Raw genomic sequence first — 6,282 nt, forward strand, 5'->3', positions numbered from 1 at the left:
GGCCATTCGAAGCACTTTCCACGGCCAGCCCCGGGAGCGGCGGACAGCCACGTACAACGGCCCGCCAGCCTCGCCCAGTCTGTCCCACGAAGCCACACCCTTGTCCCAGACTCGCAGCCGGGGTTCCACGAATCTTTTTAGTGAACTCACTTCAAAACTAACCAGGAGTCGCAATGTGTCTGCCGAGCAGAAGGATGAGAACAAAGACGCCAAGCCCCGCTCACTGCGCTTCACCTGGAGCATGAAGACCACGAGCTCCCTGGACCCTGGGGACATGATGCGGGAGATCCGCAAGGTCCTGGATGCCAACAGCTGCGACTATGAGCAGAGGGAGCGCTTCCTCCTGCTCTGTGTGCACGGCGACGGGCACGCCGAGAGCCTGGTGCAGTGGGAGATGGAGGTGTGCAAGCTGCCCAGACTCTCTCTCAATGGCGTTCGGTTCTAGCGGATATCAGGCACATCCATCGCTTTTAAAAATATCGCTTCCAAGATTGCCAACGAGCTCAAGCTGTAGCCCTGTCATTACGGTATAAATTACGCAGCCGTTTCAAGTGTTTTCCAGAACATGGAGACGTATTCAGAACCCTCTTTAGGCAATAATGTCTGCATCTTCTAAATCATGATATTAAAGTCTGAGAATGCGCGCAAAAAAAAATTTTTTTTTTTCTCCCACACCACAATCTGCTTCAGGTAAAATTCTGCTTTTTCTTCTCCAGATTATGGCTGCCCACCACCCCTACTCCCCAGGCTATGAGCTAAAGGCAGCTAACAGCGTGGAGAATTCAGGCAGGGGGTTCTCCTCATGTCTGGGACTATGTCCCCTCTATGGTGTCAGCCTGGAGAAATCGCTACTCCCAGGAAAAGGCAGGAGAAGCTTTTCAGTTGGAGCCCGCCAGCCCAGCTCACCAAACCTAGAGCTATTTAGAGCATTCTTGGTTCACTTTGTGAGTGGAAATCACACCCAAAAAAGGGGTTCAGGAAAGACCCTATTCTAATTTCAGGACTCTACCTCCCAGTTTCCTTCACCTTACCTCCCAATTTTCTTGTCTGCCAGCAGGAGCTGAGGACAGTGAGTCTTAACTAATAGCCATTTTCCTCCTAGTTCCCCAACCAGGCTTTTCTTCTGTGGTGCTGTTGGAGGGCTTGAGCTTCTAATCTTTACGTTTGTAGTTGAGCACACATTATTTCTGCAACCTCATGAAATTTTATTCTATAAAAATGATGTTTAAATAATTTTATAGAATTATCATGCACCATCTATCTCCACCCCTGGGTACACCTCCTCCAAATGCCTAATTCTGGTTAATATGTTTGAGTTTACATTTTTGCCATTCCTTAAACTTGGAATACACTGTTTCCTCTTCTTCTCTTGGAAAAATCTCATATATCATTCTATCCATTGTTCATTCAGCAACTAATTATTGAGTGCTAAGCCCTGTAATAAGTAATGTGTTAGGCTAGTGTGACTAAAGAAACAAATTCAGTGACACTCATATATGTATAAGAAATAGCTTTATATCAAGAAGTAATTATATATCAAGAAAACATCCCAGCCCAGTTCAACTCAAGTACTTAAGTCTGATACTAGTGCATAAATCCCTCTTCAGACTCACAAAGCCACATGTGATGACGCAGAATGCAGGACTATCACAGGCTGGCGGATCTAACAGCAGTGGCTGAATCGCCAGGGTCCACCAGCAGAAATGTAAAGGCAGAGAGAGGAGAAGGCCATGCCCACAAGGACTTACCATTAAGCAGTGACCTGATTAACAGGCTAAACTCCACACCTACACTTTTTTATATCTTTATGCTGACATGAAAATATGTAACAACCATAGGAAGTGGGGTTTTGTCCATTGAGGGCATAAGCAAGGAAATGGACTTTTACTTAAATACTTTAGATTTATATTTTCAGGCTGATAAAAAGACTGTGAGAGGCTTCTAACTTGGAGGCTACACCTGCTGTATTACATTACCTCACTGGCTCTTCCTCACTGGCATCCATTTGCTAAAAATGAATTTACTGAGGAGATTAACAAGACTGAAATAACTCTAAGAAATTAAAGAAAAAACTTGTTCTAAAGGTTTTTCTTGATCAATGGTGAAAACATGATAAAATAGGGAGATTCGAGCTCTAATGGTCATAGAAGAATTTAAACAAAGGTATGGTGTCAGGTAAACATGTTGCTCGGACAGGGCTTGAGGTCTAGGGTCATGGGTGACAATTTTACTGATGGTTCTATCTTTTAACTATTAAAAAAATCTATATTAAAAAATAAGCTACTGTAACTAGCTTTCATTATAAAATTTCAATTATTTATATCTTTTTCTGCTCTCCCATCCATTAGGTTCCAAACCATTACATCTTTACTTTATTAAAAATGTAATCTCAGAGATAACACCTATGTTTTTAACCAGTTGCCATTGAATCCATTCTGATTCAAGGCAACCCCATGTGTGTCAAAATGGAACTGTGTTTCATGGAATTTTCAATGGCCAATTTTTCAAAAGCAGATCAGAATTGACTGTACAGGAACAAATAACCAGCACCACCGATTTAGAACTTAAAATAAAATACAAGTATTGGAATATTGAAAAGAATGTTAAGTCATATTTTTTAAAATGATAAATTTATTTTAGAATAGTTTTAGATTGACAGAAAACTTGTAAAGACAATTCACATAGTTCTGGTACACCTCACACCCGGTTTCCCCATTTTTAACATTGTATATTAGGCTGGCACATTTTCTGTAATTAAATAATCACTATAAACACATTATTAACTGAATCCTATAGTTTATTCAGATGTCTTTAGTTTTAACCTAATGTCATTTTTCTGTTCTAGAATCCTATCTGTATTAGTCTGAGTACTATAGAGGAACAAATCCACAGAAACTCATGTAAAAGAGAGTTTTATATAAGGGTTAACTGTGCATCAAGAAAACATCCCAAGCCAGTGCTGCCCAAGCCCACAAGTCCAATATTCACCCATTAACCCATATGTCCAACACCAGTCCACAAAGTCCTCCTCCATCTCACGAAGCAGACACAATGATGCCGCCTGCAGGAGGAAAGCCAAGTCAGTGAATGTGTAAACATCTCAGCGCTGGCAGGGGTCTCCAAATGGGTGATCCAGCACCCAAGGCTGCATCGGGGTAGGTCCATGTGGCTTCTCCTTGCAACCATCACAAAGCAAGAGAACCAAGGCATTTATCCCTCTGCCCTTCAATTAATCCCACATGTGTTTATCAGCCAGGTTGGCACAATAAACTAATTCATTTTCCATTAATTGCAATAACTTCTTAGGTTCCTCTTCATCGTGACCATTTGTCAAACTTTCTTTGTTTTTATGACCATTCTGAGGGAGCACAGGTCAAGTATTTTGCAAAATGTACCTGATTGTGTGTTTGGAGGTGTCCTAGATAGGACCTATATAGTCTAATCTCATGATTAGACTGGTATTGTGGGTTTATGAGAGGAAGGGTAAATGAAGCTCAAATACCAGCTAAATGACATCACTGTTGATATTAATGTTGACCTTGATTCACCAAATGAAATACTGTTTGTCAGGTTTCTCCATTGCAAACTTAGTCTCTCTCTCTTTCTCTCCTCCCTTTCCATACTGTGCTCTTTGGAAAGAAGTTACAATGCACAGCACATACTTAAGAAGCTGGGAGTTATATCTACCTTATCGATATTGGTATATCTGCATAAATTATTGAGAATTTTTCTGCAAGGGATGTTCTGCATGGGAGCTCTATCTCTTCTCTCCCATTTATTATGTTAGTCTGAATGTATGAATATTTCTATTTTACCGTTATTAGGTTATATTTCTTTGTTTTGTTGTTCAAATTGCTCCAGCTTTAGCTTTGAGGGCTCTTTCAGTTGTCTCTCTCATACTCTTTGACATAGAGCTTTTGTTTGAGTTTTTCTTTTTGTTTTGGTCAGAGCATTTCCTTACTTTCTGGCATTGCAAGGTTCTTCTTGTCTATTTCCTGTCCTCTTTCACCAACAAGTACTGACTCCTTTTATTCAATAACATATTAAACATTCTTATGGCACTGTCAGGTAAGCACTTGATTGGTAACCACAAAATTGGCAGCTCAAACCTGCCAGCTGCTCCAGAAGATGAGACTTTCTGCTCCTGTAAAGATTTACAGTCTCAGAATCCCTAGAGAGGGGGGTGAGGAGTTGGAATTCACTCAATGACAGTGGGTTTAGGTTTCTGGTTTATTAGAAAGCAAGAGATCAATGCTATGTTTGCTAACTGCTACTGAGATATTAAATCACCTTTTAAAATAGTAAAATTGAACTCACCCTTGTGGTCAATTTTCAGCAAATTAATACACAGTTCCATAAGGTGAACAATCACATTAGGGAGCTCTCCCTAGAACCATCAACAATTTGAAATCAAATGGGCAGCATTTGCCCAAGGACAAGGTTTCAAAGCCAGGAAGGACTAACAAAAAAGGAAAAGTGGAAATTCGAAGTATAGGGTAGAAGTGAGATAAGTAATTAATGACATGGAACAAAATGTGTATGAGTTGTTGGATGGAAAACTGGCTTTGAAAATTCAATCCATAATAAGAAGCTAAAAAAAAATTAAGTAAAATAGTAAAGTCTTAGTTCATGTTTTAAAATATTGGGGTTCTTTTAGTGAAAAAGTACTTAGTGACTTTATTTATTATTAATATAGTTTTGCTAAAGAAAAGCTGAATTTTTATTCAAAGCTCTGGAATTTAGATGGAATATGCACATATAGCCATTATTTTAAGTTAAAAATTTCTTTGTGAGTATGTAATAGTCATAAATTCAAACAAGCCTTTTTTGGAGACAAAAAGTTCACTTAAAATAGTCTTCCTCAAAATATCTTTCCTTGAAAAGTATGTTCTAAGTCTATGATATACTGCATTAGAAGTATTTGTTACTCTTCTCCTTTCCTTTTTAGTCATTTCAGGATATCAGTTTAATAATCTTAGATTTGTGTTGAAGAAAACCCAGACCACCCAGTTGTGAGTTTTTCTCTATTTGCATTTAATATTAATAGGAAAATAGGAGAAAGGGATTTCTAGAGAGTAGTATCTTATCTCTCTTGAGAAATGAAAATTATTTCTCCTAAGGAGATTGTTTGATTGTTTACTGTGTTAGGCTGGATTGACTAGAGAAAAAAAATCCAGTGATACTCATATATGGGGGTACCCAACCAAAACAGGATGTGATGTGAGGGGGATAGTGCATTTGGAATTCATTCTACCAGGTCAGACTGTTAATCAAGCTTTATATTTAGAGGTTCTGAAAAGATTACATAACAGTGTATGGCAAAAAAAGGCCTGATTTGTGGCAAACGGGGGACTGGTTTTGCCACTATGGCAATGCACCTGCTCATGCAGCCATCTCAGTGTGCCAGATTTGGCACAAACATGCCTGCCTGGCCCCACACACCATACTCACCGATTTTTGCTCCCTGTGGCTTCTTTTTGTTTCTGTGAGTAAAGAGGAATATTAAAGGACAGCGATTTGATGGCATAGAGGAGGTGAAGAAAAAAATGAGGGAGGTGCTGTTAGTCATCTAAACAGATGAGTTTGAAAAATGTTTCCAAGAATGGAATTGCAGATTTGACAAATGTGTTAGGTGTAATGGAGAGCACTTTGAAGGTGATAAAGTTGTTTTTTTAATTAAATACATAGCTTTGAAAAAAAATCCATTTGGGTGCCCACTCTTATGTGTAAGAAAGAACTTTATATCAAAAAGCTTTAATATCAGGAAAGCATCCCAAACAAGTCCAGCTCAAGTCCATAAGTCCTACTTCAGAATTACATAGCCACTTGCAATGATGCAAAAGGCAGGAATATCATAGGTTGGTGGGTGCAAAGTCTTGTGGATCCAATGGCAGTATACACATCTCCATGGCTCTGGCAGGCCTCAGAGTGGCTCACCACAAGAAGGTGAAGGCAGAGAAAGAGGAGGAAGAGACAGAGGAAGTTTCCAGGGGTTTCCTTATGAGAAGGGTATACCCACAGGAAGGTACCCTCAGACTGTGACCTGAGTGACAGGTTAGATACCACCCCTGAACTATTATAAATCTTCAAGTTGACATGAAATGATTTAAATAGCACATTCACCCAACAAGCTCCCATAAGAATAATTCTTTTCTGATTGCTCTTCTATTGCCCAAAGCCCAATGTCAGAATTTTGCTTATTTACAAACTTGGGGATCTCTTGCCAACCAAAATAAACTCCCTATGTGATGTTCACTTGTGAGTCCTCACATTCTATCCTTT

Source organism: Echinops telfairi, unplaced genomic scaffold (genome assembly GCF_000313985.2).
Source record: "Echinops telfairi isolate 266 unplaced genomic scaffold, ASM31398v2 ScPeMD7_655;HRSCAF=1070, whole genome shotgun sequence".
Lineage (NCBI taxonomy): Eukaryota > Metazoa > Chordata > Mammalia > Afrosoricida > Tenrecidae > Echinops > Echinops telfairi.